Genomic DNA, 12817 nt, shown 5'->3' with positions numbered 1-12817 from the left:
ACGTACAAATTCACTGCCAAGATTTCTCGTGGAAACGTGTAGTACGACAAAAAAATTCATCGACTGCCGCTCGCTTACTAAAGAAATCGTGTGCGGACCGGTCGACGTATACGGTTAGTATTCTTATCGCAAACTCAATTTCTCGTTCCGACTAACAGCGTCAATAATTTAACAGCGATTCTGCCTCCGACGTAGTACGGAGGAAACGGCCGTTCGTGTTTTCGATTTGGCGAACGCAGTAGCCAAAAACTTTTGTTTCACGCCGCCAGCAAATATTCGCGCCTCCTCGAAGCTTGAAAGCGATTCAGAATGACAATGAGAAAGTGGCGAGAGGCGACCGCTGTTGCGAGGGGGTAGGGTAGCGGCGGGGGGGGGGGGGGGGGGGGGGGGGGGAGGGGGTATTGGAACTGAGCTACAGACAAAAAGGGGGAAGGACTGGGATTCATTTATTCCATTGGCACGGACCGCAAGTGCCATGAATCACGTCTCGAGCGGGCACCGCGATGGAATTGAACTTTGCCCGGACCGGAACATATTCTGGCGTCGTCAGTGCGTTGCGCGCGGCTCATGCCGACGCTCGTATAACCGGCGAACGGGGAATAACAGCAATCTTTTTTCCTTGTGATGGTACTGGGGGGGGGGGGGGGGGAGGCCTGGAAGCAGCATTTGGCAGGCGCACAAATGGCGATGTTATAATAGTCACAACTCAAGTTTATTGGGCGCCGGCGGAGACTGTTGGCAGACGACACAGCAGGCAATACCGCGTCCCGGGGCTTCTGCGTATTGTTTCCGGTGCGGGTTTCGGCGCGAGATGATGTGAGAACGGCGCTCCGCCTACGTTCCTGGCGCTGTTAGCTTTCCCAGCACGCTCCGCGAAGTTCTCTGTTACACCCTTGCTCTGCCAGAGGGAAACATTATTCTTAGCTAACTTTTCTCGGAGAATATGCGAGTCGATTTAAGCGGTATCTTCTCCCACGCCACCATATTCCCATCTTTTCGTTACATCTCATCTTCTTTACTTGCTTAGGCTTTTGTGACATGTGAAGGAACTTTTACTCAAAAATTTTCCTTTCTGCTCCTACTGTACTTATTCTTTCTATATCTCTTCTCGCCGCATCCTTAGACCGTCGTCGTGCTACGTGTTAAAGAAACCTTTACAACAAACTGTTGCCTACTATGTGTACAAATTACACTGATAATAATGTTTGGTTTGGGGGGCGCTCAAATGCGCGGTCATCATCGCCAATACAAAGTCCCAATTTTTACCAAAAGAATGGTTCAAATGGCTCTGAGCACTAGAGGAATTAACATCTGAAGTCATCTGTCCCCTAGAACTTAGAACTACTTAAGGGGGGTAGGACGTCAAACGGGCCGACTTGGAGCAGGAGAGGCACCACAGGACATTTTAATTTCCACTTTCTATACTTGTACAAGTAAATTCGTGAAACTTTGTCAGCATCACCAGGAAGGATTCAGGATTCACACTCGTAGCAGCGGAAGTTCAAAAACATAACAATAATTTTTTTATATGTGAAATTTCATCATTTTTTCACTTACTATTGGCTGCATTTGTTGCTATAGATACACTTCTCTTCATAAGTAAGAGAGACTGTTCGATGAATTTTGCACAGCATACAAACCATGCTTACAGGTGTCTGAAACTCTAGGATCTATTTAATTTATGAAAAAATGAATGAGCTCTTACGTTTTAAACTTTATGTTTAGAAAAAAATCAAATTTTGTAGTTAATTACCTCAATTCTTACCCAGTTTTTAATAGATTTGGAAAATTCTAGAGTTTCATACACCTGTAAGTATGGTTTGTATGCTGTGCAAAATTCATCAAAGAATCTCTCTTACTTGTGAAGAAAAATGTACCTATAGCAACAAATGCAGCCAACAATGAGTGAAAATGATGAAATTTCCTATCTAAAAAAAATTATTTTGTTACGTTTTTGCACTTCCACTGCTATGAATGTGAATCCTGAATCCTTCCTGGTCATGCTGACAAAGATTTATGAATTTATTTGTAAAAGTATAGGCAGTAGAAAATAAAATGTCCTGTGGTGCCTCTCCTGCTCCAAGTCGGCCCGTTTGACGTCCTACCCCACTTAAACCTAACTAACCTAAGGACATCACACACATCCATGCCCGAGGCAGGATTCGAACCTGCGACCGTAGCAGTCACGCGGTTCTGGACTGAAGCGCTTAGAACACGGTCCAAATTACTCATCACAAATGATCATCATGAAATGATGACGACAACACAAACACCCAGTCCACGGGCAGAGAAAATCCCCAATCCGGCCGGGTATCGAAGCCGGGACCCCGTGATCCAGAGGTAGCAACGCTAGCCACTAGACCACGGGCTGCGGACATAAACTGATAAGCCAAAACATTATGACCACTGCACACTTTAAGGTTGGATTCGTCCTGGTGGTGTTGGGGGTACGTGACGCAGTAAGAAGAGTATGTAAGCCGAGCAGAGAGGGAAGATATGTGGTACAAGCGGAGAGATCCACTCAGATAATCATTTTACCAAAGGGCGGATTATTATTACGCAGAACCTATGAACAGGTACCTCGAAAAAGGCGAAGCTAGTCGTATGTCACGTGCTACTGGCGTGAGTATCTACAGAAAGTGGCAGAAGGGCAGTGGAATTACCATAAGGCGCAGAGTGATTGGACATCCACGACTCTTCACAGAACGTCGGGTTTGGAGGCTTGTCTGCTCTGTAGAGCAGGACAGATGACGATCTGAGGCACCTCTGGCGAAAGAGTACAGTGCCGGCGGACGCACATGTTTCGGAGCACACTATTCAGCGCATATTCTGACAAGGGCTCTGCAGCAGACTACCCATACGTGTCCCAACATCGTCAGTCACGAATGTAGTAGGCTCTGTGTCATCGAGATAGGACCGTGTGTTACTGGAAACGTGTCGGCTCAACGAATGAATCACGTTTTTGCTACACGAAATCGATGGTCGTCTCCACAAACGCCATCATCGAGGTGGACGGCGGCTCGGAGTGAGCAGCGCGCCACGGCCACAGTCTGGTGGGAGCAGTATTACGCTATGGCGGTGTGGCGCTGTTCTCTATCGGCTCGATGGTGCTGGGTGTCCCAGTCGAGATGACATGGAACGGTCGTCGATCGCGACAACACCATCTGTAACTATTAGGAAAAAAAAGACTCCTTGTGTGGTCTGGTTACTTTCAGATAGAGATGGGCGATCTGCTCCTGAACTAATTCATAGAGCTGAATCTTTCAAAGGAGTGAACAATCAGTGATTCAGAAAAAAAGAACGGTAGCTCCAAACGTTTCCCACAGCAGAGAGAGAGAGAGAGAGAGAGAGAGAGAGGGAGCAAACCAGTGGGGCCTCTGCTGGTCAGAGCACACTGCACGCCACACAACACAGCCAGCGCCGGCCTCTACCCTGCTTCTGCCTTGGCTGCCTGCATTATGCAGTGCCCCATTGGATTTTGTGTTTCACACATGCCGTGCTGTCTCTGTGCTTCCTCTGCCGCGTGCAGTGTCTGGCGCACCTTAACTTAGCGTCGCACTCCGTCAGCGATCGTTTCAGTCGCACGTCCTGCCCTCTGGGCAGTTGATGCGAGCAACAGGACAGAGAGCCTCCTAGCGGAGAACATAAGAACTACTTGCAACAACCTGGCCACAAGAGAACGGACGATTTGTCTCCGAGCGGGTGAGTGGTGGCCCTTCACCGCTCCCCCCACCCTCGGAACTCGCCCGCTCAACGCTCACCCCACCGTTCTCGACTCTAGCCAGAGCGTTGAGCAAAGCAACTCAGGTGTCACTCTGGTCTCTGCGGTCTTAGCTCGCGCAGTAATACAGCTCGCGGCTCGACCTGCTTGACTCAGCGCCTCTGCATCGGAGTTCGTCTCTACTGGATATTGTTCTTCGTAGTAATACCATTATGTATATTACATAATTACGTTATGTATACATCATTTGTTTTTATTTTATTTTTATTTGTTTAAACTGATCAGATTAGGTTCCTGATGGCTCCTCTTACTATAGGATTTTTTATTATGGTCACTCGAATTTACACTTTAATTACGAGCGAACCGATAAACGTATAGCAAAAGTGATACACCAATTTTTCCTTGTTTTATTCTGCTGAAGGCTATATGCAGCACTTTGGTCTTACAGTCAAATTTATATATTTTTTTCTTATTGTAGCACGGATTTTGCGATTTTAGGCGTCTTTGGAAGGAAATGTTCACTTTAAAAATATATGGCTTGCGATGTATTTGTATGAGGTTAATGAAATTTTAATACATTATAGCCAAATATATTGTTAATGTAAATCTCAAGTTACAACATTTTCCGATCACCCAAAAAACCACGATACTGCAAAATAAATCAATAATCAAAAACTTTGTCATATCGTGGAAATTTCAATAAACAATACAAAATTCTTACTCATTATCTGTGTTACTTCAAAATAGGATCAAATAAGATCAAAATACAGGTTTAGTACTGGAATAAACCAAGTTTAAAGGGCAATGTGCCTTCCATTTATTTTCTGTTGTGAATGAGTGGTGAGTCATGAAAAAGAGCTAGTTCATTTCAGGGAGTGAACAGTTCTGATCCGATCTCTGAAAAGAACAGTTTTGCCCATCTCTACTTTCAGATACTGTATCTCGAAAATGATATCACTGTCTCGATGGAGCAGCACGCCGGAGTGTGTGTGCCAACCTTGCTTGTAATGAAAGCAATTGTGTTCGTTGTCTGTCGATCTTCTTCACTTACAAATGTAGCGACTGCACCATTTGATAACGCAATGCTTCCATTGACCTGAAATAAGCAAAAGTCCCTTGCGTTTTCGCGACAGATCCTTCAGTTTACGCGAACTTGCTGTCTATAGTTCTTATGCCCGGTTTGAGAACAGTTATTCAAACGTTAACAAATAGTGTCTTGAATCATCATTGCACCACCCAAGCCGAGGCCACATTATGAATATTGCGAGGATATTAAGTTGTTGATTACTATTCTGTCGCGTATAGAAAAACTGCACGACGTAACTCCAGAGATAACATACCCTTGAGCAACGTTCGGAATGCGTCGTAATTTTCGTGTAAAGTTCTTACTGTTCACATTTAAATTATCACTAATTCACCTAGCACTTTTATGTTATCAGAATAATCAGTTAATTTTACGAATACACTTTAAATGTCCATGAAATGATGCAGGCGACACGGAGAATTAAAGTTGAATTAAGGTTTATTGTTCTTCGAAATTATTGCCTGTCCCCACGTTGAGCACACACACCGATATGTCATTTACAGAATTATGTCCGTCAACATCAGTAATCCTGACTTTGACAATAAGTTCTGACAATATCGCGAAATTGTAATCTCATCGTGATTGCGTTTAGTTGTGGTCTACTCAAGTCTAATAATCGAGTTTATGTAGGCGATCAGTCTCTTTCTGTGTCCTTTGATGTTCGTGACTATTAAGTATCACTAAGGCTACGTCCCATCACAAATCAGTAATTACACGATTCACTTTTCGGTCACATACATCAAAATCCCGTTATGTGTCCAACAGTAAAGATGATCCTACTTTAGTCCGACTTCTGACTAATGTTCCCAGGTTATATGGTAAAACTTTAAACTTCAAGTCAGTTTTAAAACAATCTAGCAGTGCTTAAAATGCGTACTACCGTTGCCCGCGCACGTCATAGAAGTGAACATCTCCATCGCCGTGTTATATTGTAGTCACAGCGAACTTACAGCTCGATGCTGCTACAACTCTCTTCTAGGATAAATGTTATCTTTGCTCGATTTATGGTCTGGGCTTTAACCTTCGTAAATAATAATTTTTGAATTACTTTTGAATGCATTATGGGAACAGCAGTGATAATAGCAATTATTAATAATTTTTGAATTCTTTCTTTAAAGTTTCTGTTTTGTATCACATGGTATTCTTTCAATCAGTTCTATGTTCATGATAATCATTAGTATTTACATAACGTCCCTGTCAATCAAACTGACAAGAGTGTAAATTTTGCTGCCGTCACTGTCAGGACGACTAATTTTGCTATTTCTTTTGCAACAAAAGGGTGATCATTAAGGGCTATATATTTGGGGTGTTACAGCAGACATTCTCCTGCGTTTGCATGGGACCTGCAGTAATAACTGAAGACACCAGGTTAGCTTGATGTCTTCCCTGAAGACGATGTCATTTTCCAGCAGTATAAGTGTCCACGCCCAGTAACCTGAATCGTGCTACAGTGGTTAGAGGAGCGTGATAGTGAAATAACTTTATTGTCTTGGTCACCAAATTCGCCGGATGTGAATCCGACGCTTACCACCAACGCGTACACAAATCAGCAGCCAGTCGTTTACGGGAATTACTTGGCTTGTGTGTACGTACCCGATACCACGTTGCTTTACAAATCTACCATGGAAGTGTAGAATTGATGACACGCAGAATCCGTGACATATTGAGTTACAAAGATGGTGCAGCAGGCTATTAAGCAGGTAGTCGTAATGTTTTGGCTCGTCAGTTTACACTGCACAGAAAAGGTATCACTTTTTTCGAAACGATGTAAATGCCTCCCATTGCGACGCGTATGTTTGATATTTGGGTCAAAGATGCCTCCAGCCTTCCTCTGTAATGGTCAAGAGTGACGTGATCTGTGACGTCACCCTCGAGCTCGGCTACGCTTGTAACAGTAAAGAAGGGCACAGTTCAGAAGTTCATGTGAGATATAGGGTTAGTTAATGATGTCACATTGGCACCAAATTTCGTCACAGTTCTGCCCAGTGTCATCGTGGACGTGTCGGACGATGAGAATGTCGTCATATCGTCCTTTACCCACATTTCACCCATTGTTTTGTCGCCTCTGCGACAGAGGTCAGAACTTCGACACCCAGCATTCAAATAACGTAGTGTCGAATGTTGTCGATAACGTGGCTGTGTTTCTCGTCGCACTGTAAATTGCCGTTGTAGGCTGCGAAATATGTGGGAACCAGCGCACCAAGGAAAGGTGTTATTTCATTGACACCCTTTATGCCACCCACTGAACGCTTCTCGCGTCGATTGTGTGCGGTTGTGTGTCTAAAATGCTTTCCTCGGCCACCCGTAAGAAAAACAGCTTCGGCTGTTGCAGTTTTGGCCTCCATCGCAGATTCGTCAAAAGAAGGGGTGAAATGTGGGTACGACGACCTTACCATCGTACGACACGTCCACGATGACCTTGGGCAGAATTGTGGTGAGATTTGGTGCCAGTGTGACGTCATTAATCCACCGTACACGTGACATGAATTCATGGCCTTTTTCGTCGCATGTGCCGCCACATTCCTGTTTGAATGACGTCGCAGGGAGTCACGACTTTGCACCGTTACACAGCATGGTTGTAGGCATTTATGAGCCAAATTTTAAACTTGTGCACCACAATGGGAGACAATTACAGAGTTTTAATAAAGTGATACTTTTTTTCGCCGTGTTTGTTGTGTTAGTTGTAGTGGTGACAAGCTTTAGAAAAGAAACCGTGTAACACCGTAAGCTACTGTAAAAGCTGTTGTTTAATATGCAATCTGTTTTGGTCAGAAGAGACCACTTTCCTGCACAGAAAGAGCTACATTATTTACAATATCTATTCAAATGGCTCCAAGCACTATGGGACTTGACATCTGAGATCATCAGCCCCATAGACTTAGAACTACTTAAACCTAATTAACCTAAGGACATCACACACATCCATGACCGAGGCAGGATTCGAACCTGCAACCGTAGCATCCGCATGGTTCCGGACTGAAGCGCCTAGAACCGCTCGGCCACAGCGGCCGGCTTACAATATCTGTTAATCCGTCATTATTTCCTATCATTGCTGCGAACTCTAGCCAAAAGTACATTGCTGAGAAGAAATACAAATACTGTTGCACAAGCAATAAGTTGCTAGGTACAAATATCCCTTTTTGCCACATCATTCAGTGCTACAAACTTCAGCGAAACATTTTCCTCATCTGTATCGCTGAATATTGTAACTACTTGGCAGAGTTCTGCGAGGAGCGTTCAATAAGCAATGCAACACTTTTTTTTCCATTTGGTTTTATTCTGGATGCGAATACACCATATTATTCCCCACTCTTTTGGCTACAAAACTCTGGTTTTCAACATACTCTCCGTTTAATGCGACCGCATTGAGCCATTTACTGGGAGGGCGTGCATGCCCATATGGTACCACACTGCTGGTCGACGTCGGAGCCAGCGTCTTACTGCATCAGTAACTTCCCTGTCATCCACGTACCGCTTCCTACGGAGTGCATCCTTCATTGGGCCAGATTGAGGTCGGAAGGTGCGAGATCTGGGCTTTTTCGTGGATGGGAAAGAACAGATACGTGAGCTCCTCTCAGGTGCGCAGACTTGCGTTGTCATGGAGAAGAACTTCGTTTGTATTTTTGTGGCGACGACCTCTCTTAAGCCGTTTCTTCAGTTTCGTGAGTGTAGCACAGTACGCTTCAGAGTTGATCGTTGGAGCATTACGGAGGACCGAGAATTCTTCCGGGTTATATGGACGTAGTCCATGGAACTCTCCTATCCCTGACGTTTCGTCCAAAGCAACCTTGGACATCTTCGGAGGTGCTCCTGGTTGTGGTGAGTCTTGCCGACTGACGAGTCGGACGTCGAAGAACGGCCTAAATACAGTGGAAACTGTGCGTGGTCTGGGTTTCACGTGATAGCAGAGATAAACCTTGTCAAGGATAAAATATGACAGTCAAATCTACTGGGAAAACATCCGCTATGTAAACCGTAACTTCGTTAACCGGAATCATCGTAAATAAAGACACTATGTCAAAACTGACAAGAATGTCCTCAGGAGCCAAAGTTAGTCCCTTCAGTTTCTCAATGAAATGAAATGAATCTTTCCCGATTTGACTGCTCTTTTCAGACAATGTCTCACCTCTAGTCAGTTCCAGTGGGAGGATGAGTTTTATGCGCAGGTTGATGGTGTGGCCTGGGTAACCCATTGAGTCCTACAATCGCCAATTTTTACATGGAAAAATTCGAACAATTAGCTCTGGAAAAGGGAATAAGAAACCCTGTCGATAGTATCGATACGTGGATGATACATTTGTGGTTTGGTCACATGGCAAAAAAGCTTTAAAGGAATTCTTCTATTATTCAAATAGTATAAATCCTAAAATCCAGTTTACCATGGTGATGCAATATCTTTCTTGGATGTCTTCGTTATGAGACAGACTGATGGCAGCTTGAAACAAAAAGTCTTTCGGAAGGTTAAACATACCGACAGACACTTGCATAAGGATTCCAATAATCATCCAGAATAGAAAAGATGTGTAATTAAAAGTCTAGTGGACGGAGCCAAAAGGATTTGTGCGCCGTAATACCTGGACGCCGAGTTAAGACATCTAAAGCAGGATTTTGAGAAGAATGGGAACTCTAATAAGGAAATAGAGTTTTGCGACCGAATAACAGGAGGCCTAAGGAAAGCGATAGGACACAGCGATGGAAGAACACGGTTTCTCTACACTTCATCAAAAAAGTAACAGATCAAATCGGCAAGACTTTAAGGAAACTTAACGTTCGACCTATTTCCAGACGAACTAAGAAAATAGGCCAAACACTTCGTTCCGTCAAGGATAAACGTCACCCTCTGTCTGCAAGTGGTGTAGACAAGATTCCTTGTACATGTGGTACAGTCTACATTGCAACTACAAAGAGAAGTGTGAATAGACGGTTGAAGGAACATAAAAGTCTTTGCCGACTAGGGAAAACAGACAATTCAGCCGTGGCGGAACATGCTCTTCAGTCGGGTGATCACGTAGTGAAATTTTCGGAAACTGAAGTTTTATGTACTATGACGAACTATTATCCACGGCTATACAGGGAAGCCATCGAAATATATAAACATGGTGATAATTTTAACAGAAAAAAGAATCCATGAAACTCAGCGATATATGGAGCGTGGCGCTACAGAATCGATGAGAAGTTTTTTTATCTTTGACGTACTGTGATCGATAGTTATATTTTATCCTTGACAAGGTTTATCTCTGCTATCACGTGAAATCCAGACCTCGCCCACTTTCCAAGGTATTTAGGCCGTTCTTCGACGTCCGACTCGTCAGCCGGCAAGACTCGGCACAACCAGGAGCACCTCCGAAGATGTCCAACGTAGCTTTGGACGAAACGTCACGGATAGAAGAGTTCCATGGACCACGGCCCTACAACCCGGAAGAATTCTCGGCAGCTGAAACATCCGGTCGTGAAAGCCTTCATCGTATGATTACGGAGGACATCAAACATAACAACCCCTACGAGTCGCAGAAGCCCGTCCCCAAGACTTAACCGGCTGAGGGTGCGGCTCTAAACTTTTTCTTCGGAGGAGAGGTGGGTTGTCGCCAGTTCGCCGGTTCACAGTGATGAATCTATGTTTCATTGCCTGTATGATGTTCGACAAAAAAATGTCACGATCGGCCTCGTAAAGCGCAAGCAGTTCCGCACAGTTGGTCTTTCATCGCTCTTTATGGTCTTCTATTAGGCGGCGAGGAACCCAGTGGGGCGCATCTGGTGGACGAGTGTTTGAGCACTACCAACAAAGACATCCAGTCGTGTAGCGAAAGTGTCTGATTGTGATTCGTCGATAACCTCGAATGAGAGTGTCCGCACGTTCCAACACTCCAGGAGCCACAGCTGTGTGCGGCCTGTCGGGCAGGTTTCCCAGACCTTGTTACGATGATGACGGACGCCTCGCCCAACGACTCGCTGTGCTTTTGTTCACTTCCAGGTCTCCCAAGATATGCTGTCTTCGGAGACCTGGGAGTGAAAAAAAGCCCAGCCCTATGAACATCTGCAAGAAACTATAGGGGCTGAAGAGGGAATATTCCACGATGACCCACAAAAAATTCCGCATTTTTTTTTAAGTCGAAATTGTCCGAGAAAGAGATGTGTTGCATTACTCATTGCACAACCCATGTATTTAGTTCCTTATTGTTATTATCACATTGTAACCTCGAGCAATTTTTAACAATGCATTTTCTTCTTTGTTTCAGGTAAGTACACTTCACTATTCATGGAGGAAGGATTGGAGAGGACGAACGCCGAACAGAAGAAAAATGAAGGGTAACAAGTAAGTATGTTGCGCCAGAGAACCTATGGCCTTTTTACCATTGCGCCTTACTTGAGAACATTCAATAAATACAATATTATAATGGTGAATTCGTGTTTTGTAGACGTGACTTTTGGTAACAGTTCATTTTGCGCATATATCACGCATGCTTCCATACGGTACATGGGGGAGGATACTTTGTACCACTGCTACTCATTGCGTCTTCTGTTCTTCCTGCAAATGAAGCGATGGGAAAACGAACGTCTGTTTGCTTCTGTACGATTTCTGGCCGACAGAGACCGGAAGAGAGTTTCACGCCTTGTCAGTGACAATCGGTTTCAGAGCCCATGTGAACTGCTGCTCTCAGTGATTGTAGGTCCAGCTGAACGATTTTATGAGCTAAAATTTGTAGTCAGATATATCATGAGAGCTCGTTGCTTACGGTGGCACAAAGCTGTAGGTATTCAATGCGCCAAATAACTCTGAAAGTGGACGGTAGCTGACTAATCTTGATGTTGCCTCTTTCCAATTGACGCAACGCGCACAGGGCCCGACTGCCCCATGCGGAGTTTAATCCGCAGAATATGTAAGATGTCGTATAGACCAGAGGTGATTCTGTGATGTTTTGTGGGTGTTTTCTTTGTGCCATAACTTCGGCTCATTTATTTAGACTGCCCTGAATGAACAAGTGGGTGTATTTCAACGTTCTCGGTGACCAAGCGATTCCCTTTCTTCTTCATCTTCATGAGGAGTTTGCTGTGAACGTAACTGTCTTCCAACGAGAAAAAATGCTATTTTCACAGGGTGGCATCATACGTTCCAAGTCTAAGCAGCACTCAGGCACCCAGCAGTACCCTGACAGTCAGAATAAATCACATTGTCTTAATCTCATAGGACATGCCACAGCAGGTAACATCCCTGGACTGTAGCCGACATGTAATCACTATCTGGAGCAGAAGCGCTATTTCACGATATCGACCTGTGTATCCAGAGAGCGACAAATGCTTTATCTGGTGTGCTCATGTGCGTGGTTATATCTTCCAAAGTATTTCAGTAAAAGTAAGGCTGACATTTGTTAGTGATAAATGTCGTGTTACGAGGTGGTTTTATATAGAGTGAGTCTGTTTTAAATTGATACAACTAAATATTTCGGAAAACAATGTTCTATGTGAAAAGTTAATGTTAGTAAAGGGGCCATCCATCTGTGCAAACTAGCCACCTATTAATCGTCCCTCCTGCGTGGGCGGCACCAACTTCGTATTTTTTACATAGGAAACCCTCCACTGTTATTGCATATTCGCATTCTACGCCAAAAAATACGTACGGTTTACTTAAACCATTGTTTCCCATTCGTCGTGGATGGCACTGTAATCGACAAATATCGAGACTACCGCCTTGTACAATAAAGAACCGACGCATCTGATTCTACGTTTCATTTACCATGTAAATGTAAATCTTTATATTCTAACGGTTGATACTGATGTTCAAACGTTACTTAAGTGTTGCAAATGTGATTGTACAGTATCAACAATGTGGCTAGACATCGACTTTTCTGGCAGATAAGCTACCTGTATGATAACGTAGTTTCCTCATCCCTACGAGATTGATTGTGCCGAGTTTCCAAACCATCGGAATGTTCGATTTCAGTGTGTGTTTCCATCCAACCGCCGTAACTCTCGCAGTGACTACTACTGGAGGAATATTTTAATAGGGTAAAATC

Source organism: Schistocerca serialis, chromosome 1 (genome assembly GCF_023864345.2).
Source record: "Schistocerca serialis cubense isolate TAMUIC-IGC-003099 chromosome 1, iqSchSeri2.2, whole genome shotgun sequence".
In the NCBI taxonomy this organism is placed as follows: Eukaryota; Metazoa; Arthropoda; class Insecta; order Orthoptera; family Acrididae; genus Schistocerca; species Schistocerca serialis.
The sequence above is the reverse complement of the archived record's forward strand: the minus strand, read 5'-3'. Positions refer to the sequence as shown.